The sequence below is a fragment of the Poecilia reticulata genome, linkage group LG17, assembly GCF_000633615.1.
Source record: "Poecilia reticulata strain Guanapo linkage group LG17, Guppy_female_1.0+MT, whole genome shotgun sequence".
Classification (NCBI taxonomy): Eukaryota; Metazoa; Chordata; class Actinopteri; order Cyprinodontiformes; family Poeciliidae; genus Poecilia; species Poecilia reticulata.
The window spans coordinates 10211638-10222645 of record NC_024347.1 but is presented as its reverse complement, the minus strand read 5'-3'; the positions used below and the strand labels follow the sequence as shown (position 1 = coordinate 10222645).

The following is an 11008-nucleotide window of genomic DNA, read 5'->3' as shown; positions in this document are numbered from 1 at the left end:
AGCTTTTGTGTGTGTGTGCGACATGTTAGTAGTGTGTATGTGAGCGAGAAAGATAAAATGTGTGCGTGAGACATTTTAGTAGTATGTATACACAATTTGAGTATTTTTTGAGTGTGCGTGATGTTTTTTAGAGTGTGCGTGTTTTTTAGAGTGTGCGTGATGTTTTTTTGAGTGTGCATGATGTTTTTTTGGAGTGTGCGTGATGTTTTTTTGAGTGTGCGTGATGTTTTTTTTGAGTGTGCGTGATGTTTTTTTGAGTGTGCGTGAGTTTCTTGTAGTGTGTGAGAGACAAAACATGGATTTTGTCCTAAACGGCCCCTCATAGCTTTCAGTTCATCATTATTATACATATTATACTGTGGACAATGGTACATTTTGCATATAAATGGGGTAAATGTCATGACCAATGATTATATTATATGTAGAAAGTGTCATTAGATGGTAATAAGCTATTTAATTTTAACAAACCCCCAGTATTGATGTAAAAAACACATTTGGCACAGTTTGGTGACATTTTTGGATAAATGCGCCAAAATGGCCTCTCAGCCTAAGAAATTTCTCACTAATACCATTCTAAAATAAATATGATTCATCTGATTGAGTCCAAATTTGGTATACTTTTACACAATATTTAGATTTAAAAGTCTGTACTACTTTTTTGTGCTATAAATAATATTTTGGTAGTGTTTTGCAATGTTTATTTCAAAGAAAATTTTGGCGAGGTTCAAAAAATGCAAAATATTTTGTATTTTGTCCCTAATATTTCAGGCAGGGTCAAAGCTACAATGGTGCTGACACCAGAAAACCATTCTATGACATCTTACCTTTACAGAGGTACCAAAAGTTTCTTCTTAAATCTAATAGCTGTGAGGCTATAAGTGATTTACTTTTGTGTGTTTTTGTCAGGCAGAAATTTATTTATACCCCCCTGAGGGTGTAAGAGGTTTAACTCATGATGCAGGGCCGGTCCAAGGATGCATGAGGCCTGGAGCAGAATATGACTTAGGGGCCCCTTTTGTTGCTAAAAACATTATCACCTCTAACAGCTTCTGTGTTAGATTTAGTGAAATCTAGGACAGGGGGAGTAGTTTAACTGGCAAACCTAAAAGCAATAAATTATAACTGCAGTTTACCAATTTGTATTTGTAAACAAACGGAGCTGAAACTCAAAGATTAAACTCACAGCATCAGATTATAGCTGTGGTAACAAACCAATCTGACTATGAATATAGTTCTTTGAACTTCTACAAAGTAAACTTGCCAGCTCCTTAAAATCTTACATATAAATGTTAAATAATTTAAAGTCTTTTAATTTATATATGCTGAAACCATTATGTCAAATTTAGCAGCAATGATAATCTCAATAAACAAATGCTACATTTGTATATCTGTGGTCTATGTAAAATATTAGCATTTATGGGGACCCTGAAGCTCTGGGGGCCTGACGGAGCCGCTGACTTGCATTTAACAGAAGTGGACATAATTGATATTTATTTTAATTGTATTTTTTGATTGGTTGTTTTTAAGACTAGTTGTGGGTTTATATAGCAGTTCACTGACGATGTTTTCCCATAACATATAATTACCCAGTGATATTTTTACTTTTATTGTCTACTTAACATCTTTTAATACAAAAACACGGTGGACCGCCAGTGGACCGCCTCGGCACCCTGACCACCGGGCTTAGCAAGTTTTCTGGGGGAAACCCTGGTTTCATTCTAGCGGGTTTACCTGTGTGGCTGCTACTATTGATTGTAGCAACCTGCGCCACCCACTGGATGTAGGGAGAAACGACGACCTCAGCATTTTGCTCCGTGGTACACAGAACATCTATATTTAGATTAGGCCTGTCATGATAAACAACTAATCAATTAATCGCACGATAAATTAAACCTATCGACCTCATTTTAATTATCGGCTTTATCGTCTCTTCTTTTCTTTCTGTTGATGACACTGAATGAAAAAAGGCTCAACTCCGGTGCTCTTCCTTAGTGTAATGTCCAGCGCACACTACATGAGTTGTTGGCGGACTGTCGGCCCATTTTCAAAACCTGACAGAAATTCTAGGTATAACGGTTCGATCGGGTTCGTTGTGCCGTGTGGTGTCCAGCCACATGGGCACAAAGCAATGGCTACAAGTCCAGTTAACTAATTTTAAAATCAGGCATTAATCAATGCTTTACTAGAATCTACCTGTGATGCATGTGGCTAGTTAGCGTAAAGTCTTGACTGAATGAAAATCATTATAACCTATTTATGTGACGTTAACGAAAAACAGCTGAAAACCTACCGGGTTTATCAACTCCAGTAGCAATTTGTCTCCAACTCTTCCCCTTGTCATTTCTATATTCTTTGCACAAAATGTTAAATAAACATTAATGTTGCTTCCACATATCTCCAATGTTGGCTGGACTTCAGAGTAAGTGACAGCAAGCTAGTCATACAGTAAAATAAATAAAGTAGTACAGCGATATATTTATTGTCTTCTTCTCTCTTTCGACATCACCATGAATGACTACATTTATACACTTAAACAGTTTTCTAAAGTGGATTGAAAATCAAGTGGATTGAAGCAGGAAATAACTAAAGGAAGACCTACACCAGAGCTGAAAGGTTTGCTTCGAGACAGTTTGATACTCAAACGTAGTGGTATACAAGAAAAGACATGTCGAGAATAGACTTGGCTTTGGATGAACGGATATTATCCATAAGTAAAAGCAATAACATTATTCTTTTGTTTAGTTTTTTAATAAAATATGCATGTTGTGAGCTACAGTCTATATTTGCAAAGAATTCAATACAGAAACAATCCACAATCTATTGTTAGAACTGAGTTGCTGCTAAAGAGGGTAGTCAACCTTTTGTCTGGGGTGATTTATAGTAGGGATGCATCTAAAAGTTGCAGTCTGGAGGACTGCACCTGGGCATTCCTGATTTGTACCGTCATTGTGGCCCGTTGAGGGTGGCTAATATGCTGAAGTGGCCCTCAGTGAAATTGAGTTTGACACCCCTGCATTAAGCCTAAAAACATATCGCAGCAACAGACTGAATGTTCTGTTCTTGATGCAAAATATTTGATTGTTTTTTGGTGTTGAATCCTTAAACATAAAGTGGCATTGTTGTCAGTTGCAATGGCAACGAGTCTGTATCTTGGCTGTCACAAAGAGCAAAAAAGAAGTTGTTTCGAGTTGTACTTCAGTTTTTCCCTTTGCTGTGGAGCATAGCACAAAATTAATATCTATATTTCCAAGTTTCATTAAGTTAACGCGGCTGTGGATGACGTGTAAAAGAATAGTCTTTTTGCCCTCCAGCGTTGTACGCATGCGCAAAATTTCCGTACGTAAACAATAACATGCAAGGTGTCTATATTTATAGATCTGATTAAGTCAGTGCCTCACCAACTATGAACCTCACTGCACGTATGCAAGTTTTGAGTACAAGCATTACAAGTTTTGAGAAGAAAGACATGAAGCCTTGCTTTCAAAATAAAAATATAAGCACAAGTATTAAAAGGTTTGAGAACAAAAGACCTGAAATCTTGCTTTCAGACTGAAAACGTGTGCTCTTGGGTTATGGCAGAAAAATAATCCCCAAGTGACCAGAGAGTTAAATTGCAAGTGAAGACTTGCCCCAAGCACAGACTATTTCTGAGAGCGAGGAGAAGTTTTGAGCACGAGCATTACAAGTTTTGAGAAGAAAGACATGGAGTCCTGCTTCAAAATAAAAATGTATGCCCAAGTATTAAAAGTTTTGAGAACAAAAATCCTGATTTCAGACTGAAAATATGTGCTCTTGAATTTGGGCAGAAAAATTCTCCCACAATCTGGGTCCAGTTCTGTAACGATAAAAGCAGGTTAATGCATCCCGAGTCACTGAACCCAGCTGGAGTCTCCACTTTACCCCCCACTAGGAGCCTGCTGTGATCGGGAGAAGGTCAAGAACTCTGGTCTTATCTATTTATAAAGCTCTCATCACTGTTCAGGTCTTTAAGCACATACCAGATTTATGCTGATATAAAGTGACCAGCATGCCGGTGTTACAGCAATCATGTAAATGATGTCAAAGTTTAAAATAACTGCTTTTCAGAGTTCCACCATCTCTTCACTACAATCTGGGTGTATTTATAACAATATTTAACCCTCAAATAGCTAAAATCACATTATTTACAGGCCTATGCAGTCAGGTCACAGATTATTCTGCCCATGACAATTTGTGACCAGTGTGATTTTAGCTACCAGAAAAATACCAGAGCTCTTAGAATAATTTTTTAATCATTTACCGATTTATCAAACGGCCGCAGTTGGTTTACATATTTTATCGACAGCACATAAGCATTTAATGATTGTCCATCAGTGTTCAGCCTCAAATACAAAATAATACATTATATTTTCTCCGACAAAGCGATTGTATAATTAAAAAGCCCTGTAGCTTACAATCCCAACTTTATCGGTATTTACGTAGTTTGAGTAAATATTCTTCAAAAACGTTGATCTTCCCGCACGCTATCGCCCCTTGCTGTCACAGAAAATTATGGGTCACCGATTTTGCTGCAACCCATGTTTCATGCCCCTTTATGGCAGCACTCCGGACTCCATATAAACGTAGTCAAAAACATTTTAAAGCATACCTTAAATTCTTCATTTAATTTGGTCTGTCTACCGATTGATTCGAAACAAGTGGGCTCAACTGCACCTTATTTATTTAAAACAAGTTCAATTAACGCGAGGTTAGTTTGTGTTCTGTTTGTTGTTAGCCATGCATCATCATCAGTGGGCGGTGCTGTTCGTTTAGAATTTCACCAAAAGGTACAGAAAGACCAAGCTAAATTCTGTGCTGGCGTTTGACAGGTGGGACGGGGCATTTCCGCAAACTAGCAACATAACACTAATATTATGTTGCCAGGGCGAAAATGGTAATAGTTCCGATATGCTGAACCTCAACTTGTCTACCCTTATAAGGTGTCACCGAGCTGTACGTGGAAAGCGTCATGTTACAGTCAAGGTTGCAAGAGGAAGCTATGTCCGGTGGCTAATGTAGCTGCTGATACCACTGCCGAGCTAGCAGCTATTAGCATGGGTAGTCACTCCTAACAGCGAGCTACACCAGGTGAATCCTGCAACGCAGTGCAAAAGCTTGTTCTAATGTCCATCTGTGTATACCTGTCAGTTGTGTCGTTGGTTCGTCACAGCCACGGGAGAACAGTCTGCAGAGTAACTGTCCCACCTTGGATGAACAGCTGCTGTATTGAGGGGGAGGGGTCCAGAACGGTGGGTTGCACCATTACCGTAATACCCTGCGCAATACGCACGGAAGCAGACAGTCGGTGGCGCGCATGTGTGCATGTGTAGGTGTGTGAGTGTGTAAACTTACTTTTCCTACAGGTTTTAACTCAGAAAATTCATTAATTTCCCCCTTTTCACGAAAGGAATTCTAACTGAAGGACAGGGAAAAACTCTGTTTTGTTAACGTGGGGTGTATTCGAAAAATATCCGAATCGCTTCTCTGAAAACACCACAGAGAGTTTTCAGAGAGAGAACACCTCTCATCTGATTAAACGCACACGCTGCAGCTTACATAACCATGCTTATGTGTGACTGCCGCCAGTCATACGTCGATAGACTGAAACTGATTAGGGGGATACAGATTGCAGAGAAGAATAAAAGCTAACTCGCGTAACAATCTTTGCCTCACTTGGTTGCATTCCTAAAGCGTGCTAAGTGTGACCCAGCGCTAGACGGTGAATATAGCTGTATCTGTTCCATTTGTATGACATGTATGGTTTGTAACATCTGATAATTTTTCGGCATTAAAGGCTGTTTTTATATATAACATATGAAACTTATACTAGTAGCTCAGAGAAGAAGTGTGATTATGCAGAAGAGGTTAAATCCCTCTTTATTTCTCCAAGTCAGCAGAGGGATGCATATTTTTGACAGAGTAAATTATTAGCCTGCCGATGTCTGCATGCTGTGTCTATTTTGCCCAGATATTGTCTTATTGATATGAAGCTCACCAGCAGTTCAGAGAACAGGTGTGATGATGTAGAAAAAGTCATTTCATTCTTAACTCTATTTCTCCAAGTTAGCAGGGGTATGTATTTTTTGGCAAAGTAAATTATTAACTTGCTGATATTTACATGTCTATTTCCCCCAAATATTGTCTTATTGATATGAAACTTATACCAGCAGCTCAGAAAACAGATGTGATGATGTAGAAAAGCTTGTGCCCGAGACGGTCTTGATGATGCATTATGTTATGGCTGGGTCCCAGGATCAGTACCACTGTTAACAAAATGATAAGTTTGTAGAAATACAGAAAAATCATAGCAATGAAAACAGTGTGTAGCATTTGTCATCTAGTTTGCGTCTGATGTGAAGGGTGCATTTATCGGTTCTCTCTTCCAAGCATTTAAAATAAAGTGTGAAATCAATCAGAAATAATAGGAAATGACAGCAGTTTCGCTACACAAAAACGTGACCACTCAATTAGAGGCGGTCCTAGCCTGTTTGGCAGAGTGGGCGGGCCAGTGGGCGCCAGAAAGGTGTATTACAGATCCCAGGATCGATACTGTGGTAACAAAATGATAAGTCTATAGAAATACAGAAAAAGTGCAGCAGCAGTGAACACAGTGTGTAGCGTTTGTCATCTAGTTTGCGTCTCATTATTTTGCAAAAACTCATTTTATACTAATTTCCCTGAGCTCCAATTCCTATACTTTGGTCTCAAATAACTGAAACATGAGTGCTTAAAATGTGCATACATTCCAGTGTCTTCAAATAAACCTATTCATCACATCAAAATCTGTAGTATCTTGTCCCACATTCTCTCCAATAAAGCTTTGATATCAATCAAACATTGAATAAGAAATTAGACATCTATGTTGACATAATGTAGACTACAGCAAACTCAGGATATACTCAATATCAACAATTTACTAAATTGTAATGTTTAAGAACTTCAGCACTTAAATCTTGGTTTTACTTTCACTCTGGGAATAAACAAAAATAATCTGCATGCAGCGTCCTGGATGAAAAGATGGTCTCTTTAACTGATGGCTCACGTTTCTTTATTCAACAGCCTTTGTATATGAACACACCATAAGAGCTACCAACATACAAATAAAATACCATTAGTAACTCTTAGTGGTTCTAACCTTTTACCTTAACCTATAAACCTTACTTTATGTAATATCATTAAATTTACAATACATGTATTTAATTAACTATAACATTTCTATATTACAAATGAACTAAAACGTATTCCAACTGTTTCAACTGTTCGACAGTTAATCAAATATTAACACCATTTCATGTCGAAACAAACATCACGCTCAATAAATACAATTCACTCATCAAAACACCCACCTTGTTCCCTCATCAACCAAGCGCTAGTTAATTGATTGTCTGGACCTTAATTGGACTATTCCTTAGTTATCTCCCCTCAACCGTGACTCGTATGCTTGCTCACTCTCTGCACTATGTCCAAAACAGCCAACCGTCAGTTATCGTCAGAAGTTTGTGTAGATCGCCTAGCAACCTTGTCCCCCCAAAAACCCCCTCTAAATCAAAACATCGGTCAAAAGGCAACAAACAACTCCCAGCCAAATGAGGAAACAACATTAAAAAAAAACAAACAAACAAAAATATATATATATATGTGTGTGTGTGTGTGTGTGTGTATATATATGTGTGTGTGTGTGTATATATATATGTGTGTGTGTGTGTATGTATCAATAAAGTCATTTACACTGCAAACCTTAACTTAAGTAATTAACATTAGAATAATGAACATGCTTTGCATAATATTCTTCCTTAACACTTATTTCTTTGCAATTAGTCATCATACTGAATAAAACACATAACCTATCATCACAAACTTCTGCAAGTGTGAGTGAAACCAATCTGTTCCACTGTGTAACCTGGCGTCATGCCTTCAAGACAATACATAGGGCAAATCTGACCCATCTGCTTGTCAGACACTGAGAATTCATGTCATCACCCACCTAGGGGTGGCAAGATCATAACATGAAGAATCCATCCTCTTCAGATCTCAAGCAGCCAACAAACACACAGTTGAACATTTTATAATGTTATTTATTTAAAAGATGTATTTTTGAATGAGATATTAAAACAGCGGGAGTTTAATAGGGCTTTAATAGGGCGTGAACTTTTGGGGCCAAAAACAACAACAAAAAAAAACTATCTTACTAATGTAGCAGGATAAAGCCTGCCCTCCAGGACTTAGGACATCTGGCCTCCAATTAACTCATAAGAGGTGCATGAAAGGAGACTCTTTCATCCTTTTTCTTTATGCTTTTGACATTGTCACGCTTCAGTGGGAATGGTGCTTGGTTGGTTTGCAGTGGTCATAACTCTCTAAGTATTGTTTCTCTTGTATAAGAGCTGTAATTACAGTTGTGTAACTCAAATTGTTGATTTAAAAACTGTCTGGAGTCTCCTGCTGCTACTGGGGTGAGCCTGTAATTTCATTTCCTCAGTCGATCTTGGCAACATAAAACCAGTATGTACTTTTTATTGCGTCCATGCAGTGCAATAGCACAATAGTATGACAACTGTTCATATATAGAAAATACTGGTAAGCTGATCCATGCTGTTGGGCCAGAAGGGACTCTCTGCTTGGGGTGGAGTCATCCAGCTCTTGTAGATGAAACTGGCTTCCTCCTCTACATTGTACTGTTTTCCGAAATCATCTATTCGTCATTTCTTTTCAGACAAAAAGCTGCTGCAACTTGATGGAGACCCTGCTGCTTTGTTTCCTCAGTTTTGTGGGGGGCTTTCTACTCTTGTTTACTTTGGGTTATATTCTATTGCTTGAGGATTATTCTGTGTGGCCTCTGGCTTGGCTGTTGGTAGCAGCGTTGGGATTTTAGATCACTCAATTTAAGCCTTGGGTTTTTTTGTTGTTTTTTTTAAATGGATATATATGTCTGAGGTTGAGATGACTTAATTTTAGTACTTGTCCATGTCTATATTGTAGTAGTACTTATTTGCTTTGTTTAATCCCACCCTCATTTTTTGTGTCCAGGCTGAGAAATGAAGGTGGTGGCAGTTCTCCAGGGGGACTGGTTCTTTGTGCTGTGCAATTGACAGGTGTTGGGGTTTCTTCATGCATGTTTACAAGTGGTTGGGGTGTTTTTTTCTTCTTTTTTTTCTTTTTAGGAACCAGTTTCTCACACTGGTTCCTAAACCAGTGTGAGAAACACTGCCCTCCCCCTGCTGGTAGGTCTCAGTGCTGCTCATTTCCCTTTCCCTTCCTTCTTCCTTTCCTTTCGGCTTTTTCCCTTTAGGGGTCACCACAGCGAGTCATCTGTCTCCAGGTAACCCTATCTTCCGCATCTTCTTCTCTCACACCAACTACCTTCATGTCCTCTTTCACTCCATCCATAAATCTCCTCTTTGGTCTTCCTCTAAGTCTCTTTGCTGGCAGGTCCATCCTCAGCATCCTTCTACCGATGCATTCAGTGTCTCTTCTCTGTACATGTCCAAACCATCTCAATCTGTCTTCTTGGACTTTATCTCTTACACATCTGACATGAGCTGTTTCTCTGATGTATTCATTTCTGATCTTATCCATCCTTGCCACTCCCAAAGAGAACCTCAACATCTTCATCTCTGCTACCTCCAGCTTTGCCTCCTGCCTCATCGTCATTGCCACTGTCTCTAAACCAAACAGCATTGCTGGTCTCACTACTGTCTTGTACACCTTTCCCTTCATTCTTGCTGATACTCTTTTATCACACATCACACCTGACACTTTTCTCCACCCAGTCCACCCTTCTTGGACACGTTTCTTCACTTCTTTTCCAAATTTACCGTTGTTCTGGACTGTTGACCCTAAGTACTTAAACTCTTTCACTTTCTTTATTTCTGTTCCCTGTAACCTCATGTCTCCACTTGGGTCTCTCTCGTTCACACAACTCTCTCGTTCACAAATGTGTGTGAACGAGAGAGTTAGCTATGGCTAACCTTCATTCCTCTCCTTTCCAGGGCAAACCTCCATCTCTCGAGATTTTCCTCCACCTGTTCTCTGCTCTCACCACAGATCACAATGTCATCTGCAAACGTCATAGTCCATGGAGATTCCTGTCTAACCTCATCTGTCAACCTGTCCATCACCACAGCAAATAGGAAAGGGCTCAGAGCCGATCCTTGGTGAAGGCCACTTTCACCTTGAACTCCTCTGTCACTCCTACAGCACACCTCACCACAGTCTTACAGCTATAATACATGTCCTTCACCACTCTAACATATTTCTCTGTTACTCCAGACTTCCTCATGCAGTACTACAGTTCCTCTCTTGGAATTATGTCATATACTTTCTCTAGGTCTACAAAAACACAATGCAGCTCTCTATGACATTATCTGTACTTTTCTATCAACATTCACAATGCAAAGATTGCATCTGTAGTACATCTAACAGCGCAGCTTCTTCTCCTCTTTGTTCTCTCTTGTTTTCTTAATTCATCAACTTTTCGAAGTACTCCTTCCATCTTCTTATCACACTTTTTGCTTCTGTCAGTAGAGTTCCATCTTGGTCCTTAATCACCCTAACATGTTATACATCCTTCCCATCTCTAGCTCTCTGCCTTGCCAACATATATTAGTCCGTCTTTCCCTCCTTACTCTCCAGCCTTTTTATCAGGGCCGTGCAGAGACCACTAAAGGGGCAGGTGCTCAATAACAAAAAAAGGGCACATCTGCATTCTAGGACAGAATATTAAAGCCACTCAGCTTTCAGAGTTTAATAAACGATGATAAATTACAAAATTGTGAGACATACAATCAAAGCTAACAAACATCTCTATATAGAGCATAACACTATGCCTATGTAAGATATTTTATTAGTAATTTCTTTCTGCAGGTCTATTTTGTTACAGGAAAGTATTGCAATATTCAAACCCGCAATTTAGCAAGAAATGTAAATCAGAGCTAGACCACCAGACATATTTTGTCTTTACAGAATTACACTATTAAAAATATAAACAAGG

General features: G+C 38.9%; 1 protein-coding gene across 8 annotated transcripts in view; it reads right to left on the bottom strand.

The window, feature by feature from the left end:
• Positions 1–5272, bottom strand: part of agla (amylo-alpha-1, 6-glucosidase, 4-alpha-glucanotransferase a) — a 157962-nt gene extending 152690 nt beyond the window's left edge. For 2 of the 8 annotated variants that reach the window (XM_008433499.2, XM_008433500.2), the window contains exon 1: positions 5160–5258. The gene's annotated coding sequence lies outside the window, so the exon portion shown is untranslated. Of the gene's footprint in view, positions 1–5159 lie in introns of all 8 variants that reach the window. The other 6 variants (XR_535914.1, XM_017309976.1, XM_017309975.1 and 3 more) reach the window with 6 other exon arrangements.
• Between the last annotated feature and the right edge of the window lie 5736 nt (positions 5273–11008).